The following is a 27839-nucleotide window of genomic DNA, read 5'->3' as shown; positions in this document are numbered from 1 at the left end:
TGTAGTTTAACCCAGGAGTTAAATACTGCAGCCTGGAATGGATCTGAATGACTAGGTCTGTGTTGAGGACATACTAGATGGGAGGAATTGGGCTAGTCACTCTGGATATAGAGTTAAATGGAACAATGTTTCCCCAGGAGAGCACAATAAGCAATGACTTACTACGCATCCCTTACAGGTAAGCATGGAGGACTCATTGGAATGCAGAATGGAACTACCCATCCCAACCTCACAGCCTCATAGGAGGCTTGCCAGAGAAGGAGGGATGTGGTAGCTGGATCCTGAAAGGTCATAGGAAGTAGTCAAACAATGGGAGTGGGTTGGGCTTATGTAAGGGAGAAGGTGCTTTCCAGGCAAGGGACCAGTGTGTGAAATAGCCCATGGATAGATGTGGAACTACAAGTTAGGTGTGAATTGTGTGTTTGGCAGAATCACGGTCACAAAAAATCTTGCGGCTATATTAAGTTACATATTAGGCAAAAGCAGATTTATGTCGCAGATGGAATGGTTGCTAAGCAGTTGACTTGAAAATTGTGAGATTTTCCTGGATTATTCAGGTGAGCTCAATAAGATCACAGGAGACCTTAAGAGTGGAATAGGGAGGCAGAAGAGGAGGTCAGGGGGATGTGATGTGAGGACTCAACCTGTTGATTCTGGCTTTGGAGATGGAGGAAGGGGCCAGGAACCAAGGAATGCAGGCAGTGTCTAGTAGCTGGAAAAGGCAAAGAAACATTAGATTGGTGCAAAAGTAATTGCAGTTTTTGCAATTACTTTAAATGGCAAAAACTGCAATTACTTTTGCACCAACCTAAGCGATTCGCCCCTGGAGCCTCCAGAGTGGCACATGTCCCTGCCAACACCTGGATTTTAACCTAGGGAGACTGTGTTGGGCATGTGACCTTCAAAACCCGAAGACAAATGTATGATGTTTTAAACCACTCTGTTTGTGGTAATTTGTCACAGCAACAACAGATAATTAATACACATGAAGAACTTATTGAAAGTGCAGGGGGAGAGTAGCAGTGAGACTGGAGAGGCAGGTGAGGAGAACACTTTATCCCCCACCCTGTGGTGTGCGTTTTATCCTGATGGTCATGGGGAACTCTGCATGGGTTTAGGTAGGGGAGTGATAAGCTTTTGTGTTTCAGAAGTGTCACTCAGGAAATAGGAAGGATTCGAGGCTACATGGAGTTCGGAGAGTGTCAGGAGGGAATGCACTGACTTGGGAATTTTAATTAATCTGAATCAGCGCAATTCTCTGAGTGTTTATGTGTTGAGGAGGAAGAAAGGGCAGCATCAAGAATGTGAGCTAGGTTCTTGACTGGAGAGTTGGCACATGGTGGAAAATTCACTGATATAAGACACACAGTAGTAGGTAGAAATGAGTTTTGCAAAATGCTGGTAGAAAGTTGATGTTTTTTTTTTTTTTTCTGACGGCCACTTAATTCTCTGAGAAGTAGGAGGTAAAGTCATCTATTGAAAAATAGTGGGTTAGAGGTGTGAAGTGGAAATTCTAAGGAAGAAAATTAAGTTTTCATCATCTTCCGTGAGTAGGAGTTAGAATTTCTGCTCACTGTGAAAACAGAGGAATTAACAGGCAGCTGTGAAGGCTGCAATGAATGTTGGGCCTCTTGAGCACTTTATTTCTTATGACTGGAATAGCTCCCTTATTCTTAAACTCTTTGTCTTTGTCTTAGCTTTGAGATGATCCATTAAAAAATTTTCTCTGAGGATATATCAGCTGGTAATAAAGTGCCTAAATCTGGGCTCTTTGAAGCCCTGTATCATGACCCCAAAGACCTTTTGAGACAATGGCTAGCATGTTGGGTCATCACTTACACTTTTGAATGCGTTTCTTCCTCTCCATAGCTTTTTGGAGAATCATATAATCTCAGTTGGAAAATAACACTTGTTACCTGGGCAAAGACCTTGACCTCATGCCCACGTCCTTCCAGGCTCTTCCTGGTTGCCCAGGTCAAGTTGTCCATTTCATTTTGAAAATTTCTGGTGTTGGAAAATACGTCTTCTGATGACAGGTCATTCTGTTTTCAGATGTCTCCAATCCCTAGATATTTCTTTCTTATATTGAACTAAAACCTACCTCCCTATAATTTTACAAGGTTATTCGATTTCTAGAGAATTCATAGAGAATTTAATCCCTCTTAAATCTGACAACCTTTTCAGTATTTGAAGGCAGCTTGTATGTACCTCTCTAAGTCTCTTCTAGGCTAAGCAGTCTCAATTTTTTACCATCACCAGTTTTTCAACTGTTCTTCGCATGTCAAGTCTCCTTCCTTTCACTATCTTGGCTGGATTTCTCTAAAACATCATATGCTGCCATATTTTTTTGTTTGTTTGTTTAAGTATGGGGACTCGGGTTGGAAAAAAGCCCTCCAGGTATTGTTTGAGCAGCAAAAAGTAGAACAGAATATCATCTCCATTTTCTGTAATCAGTGAGAATTGCTAGCAATTACCCTCCTAGGATACCCTTTTTCCTATAAGCTCCTCTCACCAACCTCAGCTTAGCCTTCCCATCTCTTACCTTGGTCTTGTTATCTTGATAGATTCCTTCATTCAATACAAATGCATTGGGTAGGTTCTATCTGTTAGGTCATCTGATGCGTATTGGACCTAAAGAAGGGAATAAGTTTGCCTCTGCCATCAAGGAGAGCAAAGTCTGGTTAGAATAAAATATAAGCAAACAATATTGAGGGGATAGATTGATCAGAAGGAGTATCTGTTGTATTGGAGGAAGGAAATATATGAAGGTTAATAGAAATAAAATGTATTACATTGATGAATTCATTCATTCAACCAATGAATATTGAATTCATGGCCAATTGCTCTTGCGAGCACTGAAGTTACAATAGTGAACAAAAATATGGGCATTGTCTAGTGGAGCTTTGATTCCATAATGAGAGATCGGAAAAAACCAACAAAACCAAACCCAGATAGCAAGTCAACATGGAATAGCCTTTATTTGGAACAGGGGTCTGCAAACTATGGCTTATTGGCAAAATCTGGTCTGTCACCTTTTCATGTAAATAGATTTGTGGGAACACAGCCACACTTATTTGTTTATATATCGCCTATGGCCGTTTACACGCTACAGTGACAGCCTTGAATAATTACATGCAGAAGCCATGTGGCCTGCAAAGGTGAAAACATTTGCTTTCTGGCCCTTTAAGGAAAAGTTTGCTAGCCCCGATCTAGAAGAGTAAAGCAGGCAAGGGAGGGGTGATGAGCCCTGCGGAGGGGCAGGAGGACGGATTCCTCTTTATAGAGGTTGGTCAGAAAAAGTTGTGATGATGGGGTAACATTTGAGTAGAGACCTGAGGAATTGCAGAAGCAGCCCTGTGGACACCTTGGGGAAGAGCACTCTAGGCAGGAAGAGAAAAGCAAAGGCAAAGCGCCCAGGGAGGGATTCGGCTTGGTGTGCTCCAGAAGGTGCCTGGAGAGTGGGTGCCCAGGCAATGAGTGCCCTGGAGTGAGTCATAGCAGAGGAGGCCCATCACACAGGGCATTGCCAGGCCCAGAGGAGAGCCCTGGCCTTGGCAGGGTGAGGTGAGGAGCCACAGGCAGGCTTTCAGCAGGGACACCATCCCAATCACTGCTGGAGGGGAAGGAGGAAGAAGGGCAGATGAGAATCTGTTGCAAAAGTGGGGCTCTGGCTAGGATGTCATCATGGAGAACACAACGAGAAGTGGCAACACCCTGGGTTCCACCTGAAAACAGAGTCAACATGATTTCCTGATGACCTGGGTGAGATGAGAGAGGGAAGTCAGGTGTAATTCCCCTTTAAAATGGTTTTTATGAGAAAATAATTTCAAACTTAAATAGCTGCCAAAATAGTTCAACGAACGTCAGTTATACCCTTTCCTAGATTCACCTGAGGACACTTTACCCCAGTTGCTTCATCATTTCTCTCTCTCTAGAGCTCTACATACACATACACACACACACAGAGAGAGCTATACATATATATGTGTGTTTATGCAGTATACACACACCAAGATGAACATACATGCATATAATTCTGAATCATTAAAGGATAAATTACATTTATTATGGCTTTTTACTCCTAAATATATCATATTTCCGAAGAATAGGGATATTCTCATAAATAATCAAAGAACAAATAACTGATTTCTCTCTCTCTATTTATGTATATATGTATGCTTTTTTTTTTTTTTTTTTTTTTTTTTTTTTTTTGGTTTGAGCAACTGGTAGGATGTACTTGCTAATCACTTGAGACGGGGGACATATTAAGAGAAAGAGTTACTTTGGGGTGTGAGGGGAAATTGGGAGTTTCATTTTTGACTTACGAAATTTGAGTTGCTTGTTAAGAGACTCCAGGAGATGTGTAAATAGGCACTTGGACAAGAGGTTTGGAATTGTGGAAAGAAAGCTGGTCTTCTGCACTCCAGCCTGGGCGACAGAGCAAGACTCCGTCTCAAAAAAAAAATAAATAAATAAATAAATAAAGCTGGTCTTATAGATGTATTTAAGGCACTGAGCCTCCTCAGGGGAGTGAATGTAGGCGAAGAGGAGACCTGAGGACTGGGGCCTGGTTCTCCTGACCATTTAGATATCAGGGAGATATGGATGAAAAGCAAGGAATGCTAAAAAGACGTTTGCTGTGAAAACGATCATGGAAATAACCCAGTAGCTGAAGGGAGTGTGAGAACACTGGAGTTTTTATTTGTTTTCGGGTTGATACCTTACCTGTGCATTCTTCTCCTGATAGAAAATGTCTAGTATGGAAATGATGATGCAGTAAGGAAAAGGCCTCCTAGGGTGATGTTTTTGAGTAAGTGAGAGGTATGGGATCTGGGACCCACATGGAAGACTTGGCCTTACATTGCTAGCAATGCTCATCCTTTGTTACAAAAATGAAGGCAAGTATGTGGGCACAGATGAAGTGGGTTGTAAATTTGGTTGAGAGTGAGTGGAAGTTCTTTTCTGCTTGCTTTATTTTCTCATTGAAATAGAAATCAAGGATGCACTGAAAGGATGGAGGAGTTGCAGTACTAGGCATTTGAGGACAGAGAGGGTGAGAATTGTCATTTAGGAGTTGGAATAAGAGATGGACCCAGGAAATGTTGAGGATACTGACAGCACTTGATCTTAGTGGTCGTTAATGAACACTCAGACCAGCCACCTTCCTTGTGTGTTTTCTCCACTTGCCTTCACTATCCTGGCAAAGAATGGCAATTTGGATTGACCTGGGGTTGAGATTTGGCCAAGTCAGAAGAAGGAGGACAGCGAGGGAAGGGTGTATGCAAAGAAGTGCCTGTCATGGAGGATCTGGAACCTGAGCTGAAGAAGGAGACAAGTGAGGGCTGCAGGGACTGACTGAGCAGTGGTGAGACTGGGGCACTGTGGTTCCAGGTGGGGGTAAAGGAATTTTGAAGACGGGCTGTCAGAGACAGGTGGAGAGGTAAAAGTGCTGCTTAAAGGTGGGTTCCTCAAATTGACCTGCCTGCGGAGGATCACATTCAGGTCACAAGCACAGTTTCAGTGTTCCAAATGCTGTAGTGTGATGAGTGGTATTCGAGACATGCAGATGGCATGGACATGCATGGGAACAGAATATAACCCCGGCACAATGGGGCAAGGGAAAAGTGTTGGAGAAAGCTTCTCAATGTGGGCCACATCCCAGTGAAGGCTTGATGATAACCTTATAAGATGTGTTTGAACTTGAGGGTTTCATGGATCTTGCTATTGCCTCTGAAATACACAGAGATGAAATTATATGCTTTTTTCATTTTATCAAGTGCAAGTACTTTCATTATTTTTAAATTTTATTAAATAGCTCATTTATGTTTTGGATTTCTTCAGATCTTTTCTTCAGTTTTCTACTTGTCCTAAATTTCAAATTTTACATTTTATAATACATCTATCTTTATCCCCAAGTCTATTGGTATTTCAATGTTGTTTGTTTATTGCAGAAGAATTATCACAATGTGAGGGGTCTTTCGATCTTCTTCTATAAGATTCCTACATATTTGAATAAAATTAAACATAGCATTTAAGTTACTCTTTAGGGTGATATTACGATCACAAATGCTAGAAAGAAATTTTTTTTTTTTTTTTTGGTTGTTGAGACAGGGTCTCACTCTGTTGCCCAGGCTGGGGTTCAGTGGCATAATCATGGCACACTGCGAAGCCCCCATCTCCCAGGCTCAAGTGATCCTCCTGCCTCAGCCTTCTGAGTAGCTGGGACTTCAGGGGTGCACCAACATGCCTAGCTCATTCTTTATTTTTAGTAGTGATAGGGTCTCCCCATGGTGCCCAGACTGGGAGTTTGGTCTCAGACTCCTGAGTTCAAGTGATTCTTCTTCTTCAGCCTCCCAAAGTGCTGGGATTACAGGTGTGAGCCACCATGCCCGGTAATAAATTATTCTTTACCAAAGGAATAAATGTATGATTTTAAAAGTTTGAAAGTTTATATGCCTCAAATTTGAAACTATTAATGATGTTTGAAAACTACACACACTCTCAAAGTGTCGGAGCCTCATAGTGACTACTTTGATCTTCTCTGAGTAGTGGTTAACCAATGTCAAAATTAGACAGCTTTATATTACTGTGTTCCACTAGATCATAGAGAACTTTATTTCAAAAAACGTTCAGTTGAGTAACTGAAAAGAAAGTTGGGCGGGGGGTGGTGGGGACTTGGTTTAATTGGTTAATCCATTCTAAAGAACATAAACGAATGTTATCATTGATCATAGAGAATAAAAACCAGGGATAAGATTCAATAAATACACATTTACTACCAATTACCTGTGGGTTTTAATTTAATTTGGGTCTTTGCTTGAAGCCAAACTTTGTCCCAAACTAAATGTGGATACTTTATTCATGAAACTTTTAATTACGTGGCAGTTCTCTCAGAAGAGAATCAAACTCATGTTTCTTTGCCTCTCATCATAATTTTTGGATAAAGGAAGGCAGGATTCTTTTGAGAGATGAGGCTTTTGAAGGAAAGTGTATATGTAATTGGTTGTGTGGTTTGGATGAAGAGGAAAGAGATTTAAAATTGGTGGGCTTCATTTAAGATTTAAAATGAAGATTTAATCAAGCACAGATCTTGTAAAACGTAAGGGTCATGGCCAATGATTGGTTATAACGTAGTTCAGAGAATGTATGTCAAGTGTGACACATTATCTTTGGAGTTCTTTGCTGTAGCCAGATTTAATGTTAATGCTGGAAAAAATATCAATTGAAACATAATACATTCAGCTAAGGTGTTCTTTCCTTTGCATAAAGATGGAAATGACATACTGAAATATCCTAATTCTAATTGCCCATTTTTCCCACAAAATAAATAACATGCTCCCATAAAGCAATGTCCTTTATTATTATTAGTTTATATAATGAGTTATTGTCCTCTTTAGAGCAGAAACTCTGAGTCATCTTTTGCAGATCAACTAAGATACCATCATCATTTTATTTCCTTTCATGAGTCTATAATACATACATAAAGAATGACCTATTCATAGTTATTTCAAAGTGCCACTTTGAGATTTATGTTTTCAAGTAGCTGATTCTTAAGGCATAGAGCATTACCTCTTTATGTATTCAATAAACATTATTCAATAAACATGCGCTGAGCATTTGCATTTCCACATCCTGTGCTTGATATTAAGGATGATAAGGTAAGAGAAACAAGCCTACAGTTTGCAGTAGAGTTTCTCAACTGGGGGTGATTATCCTAGGGGGCATTGGGCAATGTCCCAAGATATTTGTGATGGTCATGACTTGGGTTGGGGGAAGTTTTTACTGGCATCCTACAAGGCACAAGAGAGGTCCATACAACAAATAATTATCCAGTCCTATTGTCAATAATTCCAATGTCAAGAAACCCTGGTCTAGAGGGAGAATGTCGCTCACAGTTATAATTCTATAAAATAAGTCCAAAAATAAAGCTCTGGCACACAGTGCTCTCTCACAGCTCACAGAAGGCAGCACCTAGGCTTGACGGTGGTGGATGGACGTGGGTTGTGTGTGGGAACCTCCCTGAATAAAGCGTCCTCTCCTTTGAGGCTTGAAGGCTGGGGAGGAATTAATCTGGTAGATGAAGAGAGGTGAGTTTTCTAGTGGAAGGAACCTCATATGCAAATTCACAGAAGCAAGCATCATCTTGGAATGATTGGCGTACAGCATAGTTAGGATAGCTGGGGTTTAGATCCATGCAAGAGTCATGAGAAAGAAGGCTTTGAATCAAGTTGAAGGATACGAGGGTGAAAAGCCTGGAGTAGGTGGAAAAGATATTGAACCATCTCCAGTACCAGGGGAGAGCCATTGAGGGGTGATAAATAGGACGGCAACGTGGGTGCATTGCGTGCTACGCCCTTCACACAGTTGTGTGGAGCATGGCTTGGAACTAGGACTGTCAGGACCAGTTAATTGACTGGAGCAAGTTAGACATGATGAGATGGTTGGGGATGTTTGAAGATACGTTGAAGGTAGAAATGACAGGTCTTTAACAAATTCACTGTGATGAGTGAGGAAGAAACAATGCTGATGTTTTTGGCTTAAGATGCTGAGTGGATACTGGTGCCTTCATGTGAAATAAGAAATTCATGCTGAGAAAGATGGTGAATTTAGGTTTGGGCTTGGCAGTACTACCTGTGGGTCATCTGGTCAGGAAGAAAAGACATTCTGGGGAAGGGAAGGACACTGGTTGACCTTGAGAATGCTCAGGGTAGTTGAATGTATGTAAAAGGAATGAGATTCCATGTCAGGAATCTTAGGAACACCAAAACTCAAGGAACAGACAGGCCAGGTGGGGCTATGCAGGAAACTGAGGACTTAAAGAAAAAAAAGGCAATAGAAAAAGTAGCTGGCCAGGTACAGTGGCACACACTTGTCATCCCTACACTTTGAGAGGCTAAGGTGGGAGGATCGCTTGAGCCCTGGAGTTTGAGACCAGCCTAGGAAACATAGTGAGAACCTGACTTTACAAAAAATAAAAATAATTGTCTGGGAGTGGTGTCACGTCCCTTGTCGTCCCAGGTACCTGGGAGGCTGATGTGGGAGGATTGCTTCAGCCCAGGAGGTTGAGTCTACAGTAAGCTGTGATCGCTCCACTGCACTCCGGCCCAAGTGACAGAGCAAGACCCTGTTTCAAAAAAGAAAAAGAAGAAAGAAAAAAGAGTCAGGGGTTCCGGTTAAGGCAGTTTCAGGAATGGTATTCTCATCAGTGTCAAAGAAAGATAGAAGGTAACTTGCTTAGAGCCCATTGGGTTGGGCTACATAGAGGTCACTCGGAATCCCTAAAAAAATGGGTGGTAGCAGGCCCTGTCAGAAGGCAGTGGGATAAGGAGACTCTTGGGAGGGTGAGGATGGGAGGCAGGGAGTGCAGTGAGCTCTTTAAGAAGCCTTCCCCGAAAATGGAGAGCGCTAGAGGGAAAAGGGTGATGCTTAAAGCTGGGATTAAAGTTGGCATGCTTATCTGTTGAGCACGCAAGGCCAGCAGTGTTTTATGACTTCCTCTGAGCATTTATGGTTGCTGATGTTGTTATTTTTGATATATTATAATTGTTACCAAGACTGTATGGAACCATCAACCTTTGATAGACATAATATCAAAAGCATGAAAGGATGTAGACTTGATTGAAAACATTCAACATTTCAGTTTCTTTAAAACAAAAGGGACATTCCTCTCTCGGGTGGGAAAGTGGTTCATGGTCGGAGACAAGCAGCTGAGCAATGTGTGGGTGCAGTTTGTTTTGCGTGGGGGAACACAGAGGGACAAAGAGGTCAGCTCTGAATTGCACTGCAGGCGGCAAAATGGAAAGGACGTCGTTTTAAAACCGGCAAATGAACAGAATGAAAAGCAGGAGCGCAGCCCAGAGAGCAACTTCCTGCCTTGGCATGCTGAAAACTTTTAATTATAAACGTTTGCTCGGCTGTGGGAATGCTGTCAGATAGGAGGTTCAGCGGAAGCATCTTCACCTTAAGTGAAAGAGAAGTGGTTGCATGGTGGGCTTTGCAATCGTGGGCTCAATGTGCACACGTTAAAGAGAATGTTGCGTGGTCCTCTGCAGTGTATTTTCTTGCCAACCATTCTATAAGGCTATGCTGTTCATTATGTTCATTAGATCCATTAATATTCTTCTACTGATTTTCCAGATTCTAGTTAATAATGCAGTGTTCTTCCTAACCCAGTAACTTTTCAGACTTAACAGCAGCCATTGAGAAGTTTGACACATAAAATGCAGCAGAAATGTTGAATGAAACTTAATACATTCATAAGAATATGGAATAAAAAAGAGGAGAAGCAATCAGACATGGTAACATGAATCCCCACATCATTTTTATTTGTATTTTTACTTGCATTATTTAATTAAAAGCCTTTAAAGGAAGCATCTATGGACTATTCAGACCTATAGTTATTAAAAGTGTCCAGAGAATCAGCATTCATTTGCTGAGTGAGATTTAAATACTCCAAAGAAGAGCGTTAAGTCCAGGTCCTGGGGATGGATTTGGAAGCAGACTCAAAGGATAATTCTTGCCCTGTTACTTATATTCTCTCTCTTAATTAGTTTATGGCTAAAATGGGCAAACCACTACCTGCTTTACAAGGATGACACAAAATGTAAATCAAAATGAATATTTGTGTATTTCTTCTGAAGCGAGGGATGAAGGTTGCTGATTTTGTAAAGTTTCACTGCAGAGACACACTGCACAGACTGTTTCTGCATATCCATAGGGTTCAGGAATGTTGTTGGTGATTCATCATCCTACTAAGTTGGACAATAATTATCTTTAAAAGTCTATGGTTACAGACTTAACAAATGACTATTTAGACATATTGAATGTAATTATTTGATTACATACAGTATCTTCTTAAAATTAGATTGAGCCATCTGAAATTGTCATTTGTATAGGTCCAAAAAGTCAAATATTGGCAATTTCAGATGGTTCAACCTAATACAAAAGCTACATTCATCTAAGAAACAAACTACATTTCAAATCATAACATGCAAACAGAAGTAGTGGGTTTATATGCATTCTCCTGCAAGCCATTGGTTTGAATAGCATGCTCTCAACATGGAGTTAGGTTTTTCCTGTTGCTTTAAAATGCTTGACAGAATTTGTTTTAAATTATTGTGCAATCCCTTCATAAACTGGGAAGTGATGGGGAATTTTTTCAGGTGGAGCTATAGGTAGATCTGGTGAACATATTTCAGAATATACCAGTTAGTTGAAACCCATGGTGATATTTATTTTTAAGTTGAAAATGGCTCTTAGAGTGATGCCGGTTTCAAAAAAAAAAAAAAAAAAAAACAGAAAAAAAACCCCACAAACAAACAAACAAAAAAACCCAGTGTTTGAAAAGCCTTATCTAAATAGACACTGTCTCTTTTGAGAAATACTATTATCGTTTATTCATTAAATAGAACAAATCAAGTTCCAAATGCCATATTGAAATTGCTGTGCATTTGTTGTTTTTTATTACAAGAATAAAAGAGTCTAGCTTTTCTTTCTCTTTTCCTTTGAGTGTTGTTTTATAAAGGAAGTCAGGCATTATTTTGTTTATAATTAAAGACTGTGTACTAAAGCACAATTTGAATAAGCAACTTTAATTAATCAAGGAAAAAAACCCAGCAACCTTCTACACCCATATTTCGGTTTCTAAGAGTGAGTAAAAAGGGTTTTCTTTTTTTCCCCTTTGAGGTTAGAAGCAGGTCAGGTCAGTAATTGGAGCTGGCTAGTCATCAGCTGGTTTGACCTGCTAGGCTAAAATTTTCTTTACTACAGGAAAGTGTAATCAGAAAACCAGATGTATCCTCATCCTGAGACTGGAGCATAATGAAAAGCAGGCAGTCCATTTATTTTCTCCAAGCCTTTCAGATTTTCGTTCAGCCATTTGGGGTTTGACTTTGCACTGGGCTGAGGAACTGCAGTGGGAGGCATTATTTAACTGGATCACAATCCAGAGATGTCCGAATTGAGACTCAAATGCTTGTATTGTCTTGGATCTCCTATTTCCTTCAAAAGTTGATTGCTATTATGTGTTTTTGCCTGAAAACAAAGAATGAACTACAGATTTCAAGTAAATAGCTAGGAGACCATTCATTACAGGCTTATCCTGATTATAAGAACATTCTCCTGAGTTCCTATATATCGTGTATCTGGGATTGAATGAGGAGTAGGAGAGCATATCCTTCTGAAGGTGGAGGAAGGGTTACATACAGTTTGAACAGGCATATTCCATATAACTCTTATTTTCGTAACACAAACTACCTTATTCTGTATTCAACCCTGTACATTTATTTGTCCTACTTTCATCCTAAAGCTTCTCAGATGCTTCCTAGCCCAGTTCCATTATTGAAATTCACACACATGTGCTAGTTTTCATTAAAAAAGAAGTCACCTATGAACATATGTGTGCATGTACCTTTGTAATAGAATTATTGATATTCCTTTGGGTATATACCCAGTAATGAGATTGCTGAATCAAATGGTATTTCTGGTTCTAGATCTTGGAGGAATCACCACGCCATCTTCCACAATGGTGGAACTAATTTGCATTCCCACCAACAGTATAAAAATGTTTCTATTTCTCCACAACCTTGTCTGCATCTGTTGTTTCTTGAGTTTTTAATAATTGCCATTCTGACTGGTGTGAGATGGTATCTCATTGTGGTTTTGATTTGCATTTCTCTAATGATCAGTGGTGTTGAGCTTTTTTTCATGTGTTTGTTGTTCGTGTGAATGTCTTCTTTTGAGAAGTGTCTGTTCATGTCCTTTGCCTACTTTTTAATGGGGGTGTTTGTGGTATATATACACGGTGGAATACTATGCAGCCATAAAAAGGGATGAGATCATGTCCTTTGCAGGGACATGGATGGAGCCAGAAGCCATTATCCTTAGCAAATTAATGTAGAAACATAAAACCAAACACTGTATGTTCTCACTTATAAGTGGTAGCTGAACAATGAGAACACATGGTCACAGGTAGGGGAGCAACGCACACTGGGGCCTGTCAGGGGTAGGGTAGGGGGAAGGAGAGCTTTAGGAAAAATAGCTAATGCATGCTGGGCTTAATACCCAGGTGATGTGTTGATAGGTGCAGCAAACCACCATAGCACACGTTTACCTATGTAACAAACCTCCACATCCTGCACATGTACAGGGACTTAAAATGCAAATAAAAATTTAAAAAAAGAAGTCAACTAAAATGTAGTGATTTTTAAACCCAACTTTTGTAGACATAATTGTGTAGATCATGATACTGCTGGAACACTTTTAAGACAAGCTTGAACTGGTTTTTGAACATTAGGTGGTCAAAAGCTCTCTCTAACAGTGACAAAGATATTTATTGGAAACATAGATGAATAAAGAAAAAAATTCAATTTACACGACTCTTAGTCTTCTGATAGATGTTTTTAAGGACCACAATGAAGAAGGAATCTTCCCCACAAACTGCAGAAAAGACTGTTTAGACTTCTGAAAGGCCATACCATGTAGAATAAAAGGGTCAATACTGTTCTTTTACCTCTTCTAAGTAGTTTTCAAGGAAGTTAGGTCAGGAAATGATTTGGAAGAATCAAAGTGCTTAAGTACTTTATATACATATGAGTCAAAACTGGAATTATGCCTAGGGTACAGAAAAGAAACATTGCATTCTTTAGCTTCTGATTTTAATTCAGTGAAGGTGTTGAAGGAAATAAGGAATGTCTGGTAGAATCTATTCTTTTATGTGGCTTGGATATAGTTTAAAAGAATCAGGAGAGGGAGATGAGATATAACAATCCATATTAGGGATCCTTAAAAATAGTTGTGGAAGACATGTATTTTCTGAATCATCTCAGTGACACATTGCAAACCCTTAGTTATTGGAATGCTTTAAATACAACAGATGAGTTTATTATTTGTACATACAGTAGATATGTGATCCTCAAAAGGTTGGTATAATTTATCTCACCTTTTCAAACGTCTTGTCCCAGGAATTGTTCCAGGACATACAAAAGAGAAAAAACTGAGGAGAGTTTAAAAACCTCCATTCTTATCTCCTATCTTGAGCCAAGATGGTAGGTGCTTTTCCCAGATGCAAGATTGTAGAGGGAGTTCTCTTCTCTGGCTGAAGTTATCTTCTTGGGATCATTTCAGATGTTAGTCACAAAATAAAATAATTTGTGCTGGATTTCATATAACAGTGTAGCACTTTATTCTATGAAGTTATTCTACTGTGAGAAAAAAATGGAAGTGCTTTGGATCCGTGTTCCCCGTGTGACGTTTGGAATGAACGAAAGGAGAGAAGAAATGAAAGAGCCTTGCTGATAGATTTTTGGTGATGTCCATTCTTCTTCCTTCCTCCTGAGTGAGTGAGTGCAGCGTCTCTCACAGATACCCACTCATCCAATCTGAGAGTGAGCGAGTGCAGCGTCTCTCACAGATACCCACTCTTCCAATCTGACGTTTCTCTTCTCAGCTTCACTTCCTCTTTTGTTCTCTTTGATTTTTCTGCTTTCTCTTTTGAAATTCTTGCACCCCCGCCCCAATTTTTCCAAGATTTAAAACCACTGACAGGTGGGAAGGAATGGGTAAGATTTCAGTAGCTGTGGTTGGGAATCCCTTATGAACTTAAGAACTGCACAAGTAAATAGGGCGTGTCCCAGAGAGACACTGAAGTTAGTATGCTTGGGCCTATCCTAAGGAATTAAAAAAGGAAGTCAACTCTTTGCTAGAATAAAGTTCTCTATAGTTTCTTTTTTAAAAATGTTTATAATATATTTTACTGAAACGGATATATCTAAAACATTGTTATCATTCTATACTTTCTTGCTTGAAACACTGATTTGACTGCTGGTCATTTTGGTTTTTTGTCTTGTCAAAAGTATGTTAAGAAAAGGAAAGAAATGAAAGGATAGGAAAATAGCAAAAATGGCTGTGAAAAAGGCAGAGACACTAGAATGAGCATGTTGAGTAGAATTCTCATTTCTTGTCAGTCTTTTCCAGCCTTACTCTCTGTGCTGAATCATATCTTTTTTTGACTTGGCTTTGGGAAAAATGGTCATCTGATGAAACTTTTCTTTAATGCACTGATCAGTTATGTTTCTCCTCACATAGGCATTCTTCCTCTCTCCCCTCTGGACGTAAACTCCACATATTTCCGATTTCTTTGTTTCTTTTTCACCCCCATCAACAAGGTGCCTGTTCTAGATTCCATTCTCTCAAGATTCTGCTTCCTGTGGTGACCACTAAAACCTGATGCAATGAATTCAGGGTAACATGGGCACAGAAAGTTAGATCCCTGATTCAAATCTAACCTACAGAAAACTGACAATGGAGTGCTTCTTATGTCTTTGTCAAATAGTAGTGAAGACTATCCTGTAACTTGTATGACTGTGATCGTCTTCATTTTTTTTTCCACCCCAAGACAAGAGTCTTGCTCTGTCACCCAGGCTAGAGAGCAGTGACAAAATCTCAGCTGACTGCAACCTCCACCTCCTGGGTTCAAGCAATTCTCTTGCCTCAGCCTCCTGAGTAACTGGCATTAAAGGCACACACCACCATGCCTGGCTAATTTTTGTACTTTTAGTGGAGATGGGGTTTCACCATATTGGTCAGGCTGGTCTCAAACTCCTGACCTCGGCCTCCCAAAATGCTGGCATTAGAGGCGTGAGTCCCCATGCCTGGCCTTGTCTTCAAATTTTACCCTGTAGACTACGAACTTGTGCTACCATGATTTTAATTCACCTTGTCCTTTTAACATTTTTATTTCTTCCTTTCTTAAATTTTTTTTTAACTACTTTCATCCCACTGACTAAAGCCCACTTTGTTGAAAGGACATAAAAAAAATGAGACTAAGTCATTTAAAAGGTTTTCTATTTTTTAATCTAAAACTGCATATTCTACTTAATGTAGAATTTAGATCTCTAAAATAAAACAAAATATGGCAGACATATATTCATGCATTTTAAGTGGAAGCTAAACTCTATTTCTTAGAGAAAAAAATATATAAATTATGCTGAGAGCAAATCTAGGCATGTCTTTCAAGATTTGCCTGTTTGAAAATGTTACAATGATCTTAAAACTGAATGTTTTATGTTAACTGCAAATACATTTTAAATCCAGTCACTCTGAGTCAGACTAAATGTTCTTCTCCTTAAGGATGTAAATTTCATTCTTGGGATTTTGTTAAGTAATTAATTTTGATATCAGTGTATATGCTTAGAATCAAACAATATCTTGGAAAAAAGCGTATTACAAATTTAAAGAATGACCAAGTAGAAATAAAAATGAGAAAAAAAAGAAGATTCAGTATTATAATGGTGTGTGACTGCATCCTTGTTAATTTCATGGAGGAGTAATTTTTATCAGTTTATGAAAAATAGACATTTTAATATCTCATACAGAAAAAAACAAATCTACAAAGCAAAGTTCTTTGCTTTAAGATGCATGTTTAGAAATTAAAATCATAAAATATTGAGCTAAGAGAATATTTAATCTGAGTGTAAAACGCTCCTTTAAAGCCAGTGCACAGAAGGGTGAAGACGAGGCACAGACTAGAACGTATTTGTATGACTTTTTTGGAGTGGAGGTGGTAGTTGCGTTTTCTAATTGGATACGTAGTCATTTTTACTTTATCTTACTTATTCTCCTTCCAGAATAGTACCAGGAAATTATGTTTTGGCTTCACTTCTGAATCAACAATGATGGTCGCCATCTGCAGAGGATGAGGGAGAAGGAACAGTTTAGCATGAGTATCAGCATTTCTGAGAGTAATTATGTGTTTTTAATTGACACAGTTTATATATATGTATATATATAATTTTGTTATATCGACCTATATAAAATTATATGTAATTAGTGTATATAATTTTAATTGATAAAGGTACAAATATATAGAGAGAGGTATTATATTACTGTGAAAAGAGAAGGTGTAAAAGCACCACAAACTAAATGATAAATGCTTTTGATATATACAAAATAAACATGGAAATGTTTACAAAGAGAATTAAATGTAAAAATGATATGAAAGAAATTAGAAAAAAAAAAGAAAGAATGAGGAAGGCATCATTGCATATTGATAGGTTAGGGAGTTTGAAGGTACTAGAACTTAAATTCTATTAAGCTTTCTCTATTTCTCTATGCTTTATTTCCCTGAGAAAGGGGATCTTAATATTTACCATATTTCCTTAGTTGATGTCTGATATTTAGCCACTTGTATTAATACCACTTTTGATTCAGATGACTTATTATTATTATTAACCATACTGCAATCCACGTGTGCAATATGTGGTGTCTTGCCTGTGTCTTCTCATTCTTGCTATCAATTCCTCCAGGTTCAGTTTCTTTGAAAACCACAGAAGGGAAAATGCAGTGGAGAACTTGTGAACAACTGGGTCAGGAAAAACTGCGGCTGCTTTTCAGGGCTCTGATCTAGGAACCCCAGATGCAAAGACATGCTGGCGTCCTCTTGCTCAGCCATTCACCAGGAAACAGGTGAGCCAGCTCACTTCATCAACCTCCGTGTGCAATGTAGCTCAACAAATAACTGATTGACAATCCTTTATAAATATTAACATGGTGCAAAAGTAATGGCAAAAACCACAATTACTTTTGTATTTGTGTACTAATACTATTGGCTGTGTTGTCACATGCGTGCATTTGGATTTACTGAGGCACTGTTTCAGAGGGTATTATCTGGACTTGTTATACATTTTGACTCACTAAGAGTAATATTCCTAATGTACTTGTTTTTTTTTTTTTGGCATAGAAACACTATGTTGAGTCTTATTTTAATGTTTCAAGGTTTCAAAATTTTTCAGTTTGCTAAGCAGGTATGTGTATAGAACTTCTCCTAGGGGGAAGAGGAAGACACGATTGAATGAGTTGAAGACAAGAGTTGAGCTATTACGTGTGTCGTGCCTTTGCAATATGGATAGAATCTATTACTTTTTTTTTTTTTAAACAAAACCCCAAAACTAATTCAGACAGATAAGTATGGTTCTTCAAATACCTTCCTTAATATTTAGAATTTCTTTAATGATTGATGTTACTCAAATATGCTACAACTCTTCTCTCGGAATTACTCTTGGAGTCATTTTAGGAACTAAAAACATAATCCATCTATTTCTTTTGGGCACAGCAATTATTTTGACCAAATAATATTATGCAGCTGGATTATTCACCCTTAGTCACCAAACTTGGCTCTGAATAGCCATTGCCTTTTCCCCCCCCCGCATCCAGAAATAAAGGCCACATACAAAGTCTGAAGATTGTTTACCAATGACACAATTCCAAAGAAAAGCTTAGAAAATGATTCACAAAAAGAATTTCAAACATGGAAGTGTTTGAGTGATGGCGGTGTCACAGGAATGATGTTGTCACGAAGCCACAGTGTGAAGGTGCATACAGTAGCCACATGCTGGGCATGCTGGATTATGTGTGTATGTGCAGGTGAATTCTTCAAACAGGGAGTGGAAAAGCAGAATTCAGGGACTTGTTGCACACTACTCTGTAGGCCGGTGCCCGGATACCTAGTGTGGCCAGATGTTAGACTCCAACCCTGAGATTCTGCAGCAGGGACCCCAGCACTGGTGGGCGTCACTTGAGCTGCTCCAGTCTCTCTACTGGGGTGATCAGGGTACTGGGGCCAAGGACTTGTGGTGGCAGAAACTGGTTTCAGCTGCAAGCTCACACCTTGACCCATACTTGAATGCCTAAGCACTAGTCCATAATGACTTCCGTGGGCTTCTTGAAGAGGCCAGTCTGAAAGGAGTTGGCCTTCAACAGTTTACTTCCCTATGAGCTGTATCCTAAATATTTCTTGGAACGAAACAGCATGGACCCATCTCTATCAGATCTACCACCCACTAAGAATGGGTACTAGATAGAGTGACAAAGTCCTGAATCCAACTATACGTGGTTTTGTGACTTTGAATAAATCACTAGACCTGCCTGAGTTACAGTTCCTTAATTTTTAATGTGCAAACTAATTCTAGACTTGTTTTACCTTTGCAGTGTTATTATATTCTCTCTATATGACTAAGTGCCTGGAGAGTCTTCATACTGTGGCCCATTATTTTGGAAATTTATGTGAGATTAAAAACAGAGACTTTTAACTTAAATGCAGCATCTAACACATCATTTACCTACACAATAACTGCCCAGAATGTGTAAAATCAACCTACATAAAAATTAGGACACTGTTGTTCATCGTGGTAGCAATTTAAATGTTATGAGGCTTTTTTGGTTTGGTTTTTATATAAATTCCTATCTCATAATCCCTTTAGATTATCAAATAGTTGAAGAAATATTTCATTCATAAAAGCTCATAGTAGGCTTAAATGAGTTACAGGCACATCTTATATATGTGTACTCTGGCCAGATAAGCTTTGTTTTTTCAAAGATTCAATTTTAATAAGCCTTTTATAGAACTTGCTATTTCTGCAGTGACTTTCTCCACACGTCATGTAGATTGGTATTTTTTTCTTCAAGTATGCCTGGATCGTACACCCTGACATACTCATAAACTAAATGCAGAAATGGCACTGTAGAAATAATTATTTCATGCACAACATCCTCAAGTTCTTTCCACTGTTTAACCTCAGACACATTGTTCTCATTTCCACTCTTCACAAGACATTTGTTCTTTTCACTGTTCTCTACTTTAAGTGGATGAGGTTCATCTGGTTTGTTGATGTTATGAAATATGGAATTCTCATATCAATGGTTCCAAAATTATATGGGAATACTTTACATCGTGTCTTTGCCATGATGCAGCGTTACCTGGCATCATATAGAATGAGTTAACATGATATTAAATTACTCCTTTTTATGTCATTCACATTTTTTATTTTCTGAGGACCTTTGTCTTACTTGCTCTCTACGAAGTGTGCAACTATGACACTGAGACAAGAAATCTCATTGTGTTTATTTGGAGTTTGATCTTTATATAAAATTATGTATATTGGTGTATTTACTTCAGGGTTTGAGAGAAGGGATGCTAGACAGTGGCATCGGAGGAAGTTCAATTATTTCGTGTTTGTTTGGCCCATCTAGTGAGATAAAACAGGTCAACAGATATAAAATAAACCTTCTGAAAATGATCTGAGCCTTTGCAAATAATGTCAGTTGACTTTTCCAGAATATTAATTTTGCTGCCCGAGATCATGAGGGTCAGGAATTCTTGAGCTAAGTGAAAACAAGCAGATGATTTCAGTTAAATTCTAATTTTAACCAACTATGACCTAGTATACATAGAGATGGCCACGCCTTCACCTTAGAGCCAAAGATTTATTGTAACTGCTCTCGTTTGGTTGTAACTGCTCTCGTTTGATTTTTCCTTATTCTTTTAAAGTCCTGATATTTACTAAAGTATTCAAAACTGGAATGGTGGTTCTCAGACTGATTGTACATTGAAGTCACACATCGAATCAGCGTAGAGAGAGGCTCTGTATGATTAAAACAAGACTACTGGGTCCCGCCCCAACCTTTCCGATTTTGTGTGCATGGGGTGGGGCCAAGGCTTTGCATTTCTAAGCAGTTCCCAGTTGATGCTGAGGCTGGTGGTCTAAGGAACACCCTCCAAGAAGCACTGGGGTGGACTACAGCAAGGAGAAAGAGGGAAAGTCATGGGCAGCATCATCACCCCCCAGTGCACGTGCCGTTGCCAATTTTCATGAAATTTAAAATAAGATTCACACCAGGAGCTAGATTTAAATCTAAATCAGAATTGAAGGATGCAGATCTTAAAAACTATAGGCTCTTGAGAATACTTCCTCTTCTTTTCATCTCTTCCTCATAATCCTTCATACTTAGGGCTGCTGCTCAGTGAATACTGCAGAACTATAGACCAGAGACTCAGAGCCGGAAAGGAGAAGTAAGCAAAACATTTGCGCGAGCCTGCTCCGGAGAGGATGAGGGACTCGAGTTTTGGAAAGAATCGGGGGCTAGGATCCGGCACACCAGGCTTTCAGCGTGGACTCCTACACTTAACAATTTTGAAACGTTAAGAGACACAGCAAGACACCCCCACTTCCTCTTAGGAAGGAAATAAGCTTGCCTATTGCAGGTTCAGCTGCAACATCAGCACCTAAAGCAGCAAGTGCAGATGTACAAAATGAGCCTCTGAAGGACCCACAGGACTTGTGAGACTGCAGTGCAGCTTACATTCATTTCCATATCTGGAGAGAAAAAAGGTTTCCATTAGGCACCCAGTGTCTACAATGGACATGAAGAAGAGTCTCACAGGCATGCATTGCTACCATCCCTCTAGAGAAGAGACGCACATTGGCCGAGGGACTCCTGAGCACCTGACTTCCTTGGTAAGAGCCTCTCAAGTGCAATGGCAATGGGCGGAGCTTAGCCAAATAATCTCCTAGTAGCAGAAGTTTTCCCTTCTGTGAGATGCACATCTCAGCACACCTTTGCCTGATGTCATTTAAATGCTCAGTACTCTCACTCCTTGGTGATTAGTCTGTGCTCACAAGAAGATTCTGATTGTAGGTTGGCTTCCCCTGGAAAGGTCTGCCAATTTAATGTGTTTTGGTTCCTGCGACAGTAAATTCTCATAGTTAATGAATAAGTTGGCTTAGTATATGGGGAGAAAGAGCTGCACACACTACTTTGAATATCAGGTCCTTATGCAGTCAATCTTTCGGGTATCTCAACAAAGAGGCTCCTGATGGTGATTTGATTTGTCCTATGGCTTAACCTTCGGGACAGAATGTCTTGGTCCTGCTAACTGAGGCTGTGTGACAGCTTTATTTCTCTGAAATTATTACACTGGCATTCTCGCTCTACACTTTAGTCTAATGAGTTTGGAAAATGCGCCTGGAAAATGTGCCTCTGTCCCTGAGCAGCAGCTTGTAAAGTGGGGCCAGCTCTGGGACCCTGGCAAATCCTTCAGCTCCGTAATGCTGCTGCACGGGGCCTTGGGGAGCTGGGCTGCCAGCCTGGGTCTTCCGTGGCAATAACCACGTGTCGCTGTGAGGTGGTGCCCAGCATTTAGTTTTCACCTATACTATTGTTATAGTACAAATTGCTCATCCTCCCTGGGAGGCTCAGATAATGGGTCTGATGTCCGTTCTGACATGAGGAATTTAATAAACTTCCTAATCTAATGCAAGTTTTTGTTAAAAATAATCTCAAGGGAGAAAATGCCCATATTTAATAGACTAAAGTTTTCTGCCAGCATGTGACTTACAGACTCTTGTTTGCCTGTGAGTTCACTGCAGTCATTTCTTCAGCATCCACCAAAGCACTGCCTTTGCCCTTCGTGGTCCCCAGATCTCCATTTCTTTGTCTCCCTCGCTTCTCCCCATCAGAGCAGGCTTTGTGAGAAGGTGACTCCTCCAGGCACGCAGGGCCTCTGCTCCCAGAATGACCTGGTCCTTACCTACCCCTCTACTGTCACTGTCTAGGGCTTAACTGAAGCCCCTAAATGGCCAATTTATTAGCTGATGACTCCAAAATCTATATCCTGATTCCAAAAGTCACTCCTAAACTCCAGGTGGAGTTGAGACAATTGTCTCCAAGCCATCGCTACCTTGATGGTAGCATTTCTCAGCTGAAAGATATTTTGCAACTCAGTTAAAGGAGACCTCACTTATTCAGCATTCAAACCAGAAACCTTGGGTTTCTCTCTCTCGTCCTTCCTTTCCGGTCAGGCATTTAGTCCCTTATTCAGACCATTCAGCCTCCTAAGGCACCATTTCTTCTGTGAATGTGTAACACTTCCACCTGGCCTATTCTTCTCTGTGGTCACTTACTCCTGCTGTTTCTGTCCATTCGTGTTCCCAACCTCACTCTGCTACATCCTTTCCTGTTTAAAATGCACCAGAAAGAAATCCATGCTTTCTATGGCAGACAGATGTCCACGTGGGTCCCTCGCTTGGAATTCTGGCCTAATCCCTTCACATGGGTCTTCCAGCTCAAGCATTACGAAACTAATGGTAAATATTCTGAAAGGTTCATGCTACCAGGACCCTGAGCCTTTTCAAATGCTGCTCCTAAAGTCTGGGATCTCTAGCTTCCTATCAAGTGCATGGCCCTGTTCTATATGTTACTCTAGACCAGGGTGCCCAATCTTTTGGCTCCCCTGGGCCACACTGCAAGAAGAAAAATTGTCGGCCGGGCGTGGTGGCTCAAGCCTGTAATCCTAGCACTGTGGGAGACCGAGACGGGCAGATCATGAGGTCAGGAGATCGAGACCATCCTGGCTAACATGGTGAAACCCCGTCTCTACTACAAAAATACAAAAAAAAAAAACTAGCCGGATGAGGTGGCGGGCACCTGTAGTCCCAGCTACTCAGGAGGCTGAGGCAGGAGAATGGCCTAAACCCATGAGCCGAGATCCGGCCCCTGCACTCCAGCCTGGGCGACAGAGCGAGACTCCATCTCAAAAAAAAAAAAAAAAGAAGAAGAAAAAGTGTCTTGGGCCACACATAAAATCCACTGACACTAACAATAGCCGGTGAACTAAAAAAAAAAAAAAAAAAAAAAAATTGCAAAAAATTCTCATAATGTTTTAAGAAAGTTTACGAATTTGTGTTGGACTGCATTCAAAGCCATCCTGGGCTGCATGTGACCTGCAGCCATGGGTTGGGCACACTTGCTCTAGACAGAGGCTAAATACGGCTCCCTGCAAAGCCTTCTCTGACCTTTGCAGGTGGTGTGCTTCCACCTCTGCGCTCATAGCTATGAACACAGGTTCGTAATTTTATTGGAGAACTTCTCTCATGGTACTGCTCTTGTGTCTTCTCCCCTAGGAAGAGATACCTTTGAAGGTGGAGAGTTAGCTGGATTTATTCCTCTTCTCAAGTGCCAACCCGTTGAAGGTGCTTGAGGAATGCTTATGGGCTGAAGGGAGAACCAGTGTTATGAACTGAATGTTTGTGCTCACCCCCCACAAAAGAATGTATATACTGAAGCCCTAATCACCAATGTGACTGGATTTGAGGTTAGGACCTCAGGAGGTGATTAAGGTTAGATGAAGTCATAGGGTGGGGAGCTAATGTGTTAGGATTAGTGCTCTTATAAAGAGAAACAACAGAGTGCTCTCTCACTCTCTCTTTCTCTCTTTCTGTCTCTTTGCCAAGTGGCTATATACCAGCTAGGAAGAGGACCCTCATCAGGATATGATTAAGGTTGCCGAAGACCTTGATCTTGGACTTCTTATCCTCCAGAACTATGAGAAATATATTTCTGTTTTCTAAGCCCACCATACATGATATTTTGTTATGATACACCAAGGTGATTAAGACAAGGTGGTTATGAATACACATGCCATTATACTGGGAACAGCTTGTACTGTGGATGAGCAAATTGCAATTTAATCTTAGACTAGGTGCATTGCCCTCTGTGCCTCAGTGTTCTCTTCTGTACAATGGGTATAATAACAAAACTCACATCAAAGGATTGTAGTGAGGATGAAGTAAAATAGTATGGGTAAATTTGCTTAGATTGCTTAGAACAATGGCTGGTACTTAGTTAGCATGCCATAACTATCAGTTATCATTGTTATGACCTATAGATATTCCTACAGAAAGCTAGAATACAATCATTTAATGCAAGAAAAGCCATTTAAGAATGGCAATGCTTTTATTTTTTCTTCCCTGACTGTTCAACAGATCTCTATTGACACACACTACATGCTGTGCACTGTTTTAACTGCTGGATACGGAGCAGAGAAAAGCCCAACAAAGCCATGTCCCATGGGCAGAGGCTTATACTTTAGTGGAGCAACAAGCAATATGAAAACCTAAGTACAATGAGAAAAAAGGGGTAAAAAGTGTCAGCTGGAGGGTCCCATTCTTTCTGGTCCCGGAAGGACAGGTCTGGTGAGCCGGGAGCCCCTGGGAAAGGCAGCTGCTCCACAGGGGAGGCCGGCACACTGCTCCAAGGATACTGATGAATTCTAAAGTATTAAAAGTGAGTCAGAAAGAAAGGGGAACAAGACAAACAAAAGCCCCAAACAGTCATGGACTTGGTATGTGTTTCTGTCCCAGTGAGGGCCTGACTGAGTAGATAAAGCTCCATAAAACGGGGAAGGACCTTTGTTCTTTTCCTCTCTGAATCCCCACTACCTAAAAGTGTATGTGCAACACAGTGGCTGCTCAATTAAAATTTGTTGCCTGAATGAATGGAAGATGGAGCTTTGAAAGTTTCTAAAGAATTTGGAATTTTTCCTTAGAGCAATTAGTGCCACTACAATCTTTTGAATAGTAGAGGGACAGAACATACAGGGTTTTAATTAGACTAACCCCAAGAGGTGTGAAGAATGGATTTACCAGGGGCAGAGAGACCAAGGGTATGGAAGCTGTTACTGTTACTCTTTTGCAGGAAGATAGGACTAGGATTGGGGTGGAGGCAGGAGAAATACGGGGAACGGGTAGGCAGAAGGCACGTTGTGAAAGGGTACATACCTGTGGTCTGGTTGCACCAGGCTGACCAGGAAAGCCAAGTTTAAAGTGGCAGCAAAGCTGAAGACAGGCCAAGTCAACACATAGGCTGAGGGAGAGGCCATGGAGGTGTTCTGGTGTAAGGCGGGAGGCAGATCCCTACCACTGATAACACCGCATCTCTTGGTTGTTCTGTTGGAGGTGATGAGTTGGGTTGATGACGGGTACCTGGCAGGTGCTCAGCTGGTGCACACCAGTGAGGCTGTGCTGATGGCTTAAGGGGAGCTCGTGCCTTTTGCTGTGGTCACTGCCCTGGCTGGGGATGCTCCTGCCCTTGCAAGGAGTACAAAGTTTTGATGCTATCCCTGACTGTGCTGACGTCTTCACTTTCCGTCAACCACTTGCTCAAGGTACACATATCACTGTCTCCAATCTGACAGGTGTTAATTATGATTTGTGCTGAGAAGAAAGCAACAGAATATGCCTCTACTGATATGTACCAAATATATCTGTCTTTCTGGGTACTGACATGCGCTGGATAAGAAAAAGGCTCTCAGGTTGGGGGTGGTTGGAAAGTAAAAGGATAAAGAATAGGCATCTTGAAGATACACTACCTTGAAGTGTATCACTACTTGAAGATACACTAAAGCCATTTGGAGACAGAATGGCTGGAAAGAACCTAAAGAAGAAAACAACACACAAAAGGGAGAGAGTTAATATTTGTTTTATTGGGAGAAGTTTCAGAGTCTGGCTACAAGAGAGAATGCAAACAAATGTGAGAGGGTGTTTAATCTGCCCATATCATCAGACCCACAGGATCATTAGTAGTTACAAATGCTAATGATACAAATCCACCTAAGAAAACCATGTTTTTAAAAATAGACAGTAGTGTAGTGCCTGGTGTGTACATATATTTTGCATCATCTTGAGAACATCTGAAAATTTTCTACTGAATAATCCCAAGTGGGCAGACAAGGTCATGCATTAATTTATTATTTCAACAAATATTTGGTACCTCCTCTGAGTGAGGTGATATGCCAGGCCCTGGGAAGACATTACAGGCAAAACACAGTTTCTGCCTCATCGAACCTATAGTTGAGTGGGGCAGAAGTCACAGCCCAAGAGGATGATGTTTCTTTGAAGTATGAATTTGCTCTTATAAATTCACATAAATACAAAGTATATCTGTGTTTGCTCTAAAATGCATTGCTTTAAATTAATGTATACTCGGTGCAACTCTCCATTCAAAAACTCATGTTATACCAGAAGAAACGGCAGTATATTTTCTATGAGCTAATTTAAATGGTATTTGGAGCCCCTTCCTGCATAGCTGACTGATATAGTCTGACTCTGTGTCCCCACCCAAATCTCATCTTGAATTGTAATCCAAATTGTAATCCCCATGTGTTGGGGGAGGGACCTTGTGAGAGGTGATTAGACGGTGGGGGCAGTCCCCCCATGCTGTTCTTGTGATAGTGAGTGTGTTCTCATGAGATCTGATGGTTTTATAAGAGGGTTTCCCTTTTTCGCTCGGCCCTTCTCATTCCTGCCACCATGTGAAGAAGAACGTGTTTGCTTCCCTTTCTGCCATGATTGTAAGTTTCTTGAGGTCTCCCTAGCCATGCTGAACTACGAATCAATTAAACCTCTTTCTTTTGTAAATTACCTAGTCTCAGTAAATTCTTTACAGCAGTATTAGAACAAACTAATACCCTCGCAGGACAATTTGACCTCAGTATATCTTGACTTTCCCCTTCCCTCTTCCAAGACCTGTATTCAGCGGGCCTAAGGAAGGTCAAGACCTTGGAAGTGGGAAGCCCTGTTTAACTGTTTCTTCCAAGACAGTTCTCTCCAGCTCACTGTGCCCACAGGATAGGCACTGCTGACTCTGGGGCTCCCCTACTGTACTTGGTGCATGAGGGTCTTCTCCAGGCTGCTCATGGTTCCTCCAACTGTTACTATCCCCAATCTGGGCTCTTGCCAGCCCCAAAGATCTGCCTCTTGACAAGTATCCATTGCTCCAAGATCCGGAGAACTCCATTCTTACCAGCCTGCCTCCAGCCATCCTTGACCATCTCTTTCTCGTCTTGAGAAAATCTTTCGCTCTTCATGATTTTTGCAAGGATATTTTGCCTGCAACGAATGCTGTGAGGTAATTTTAGAAACACAATACTAAGCTTTTTGCTGGGACAGGACTTTATGGAGCCCTTGAGGAAATAGGCTCAGCCCATGCTACTGGCTTCAACAGAGAGAAGAAAAGGGATCTAATATGCAGGGAAAGAAAATACAAGTGAATATCTTATCTAAAAAAAATTCCCAGCATAAATGTTTTATTTTCCTCAAATCATCTAGGATACTATTATGTTTAACTTTTGGCCTTAATCCCTCAGATGTCACAATAATTAAATTTCTCTTACTTAACAAATATTTTCTGAGCACCTCTTATGTGCCAGGGACATTGTGAATACAGTG

At 40.4% G+C, this 27839-nt stretch overlaps 1 long non-coding RNA gene across 1 annotated transcript; it reads left to right on the top strand.

The window, feature by feature from the left end:
• LOC106994371 (uncharacterized) lies at positions 1 to 27029 on the top strand. Its single transcript, XR_013407977.1, has 4 exons — positions 1 to 178; positions 17304 to 17463; positions 20785 to 21290; positions 24066 to 27029. It is a non-coding gene; the product is annotated as an uncharacterized LOC106994371 (long non-coding RNA).
• Positions 27030 to 27839: the final 810 nt, after the last annotated feature.

This window comes from Macaca mulatta, chromosome 17 (genome assembly GCF_049350105.2).
Source record: "Macaca mulatta isolate MMU2019108-1 chromosome 17, T2T-MMU8v2.0, whole genome shotgun sequence".
NCBI lineage: Eukaryota > Metazoa > Chordata > Mammalia > Primates > Cercopithecidae > Macaca > Macaca mulatta.
This window is presented reverse-complemented; position numbering and strand designations above follow the sequence as displayed.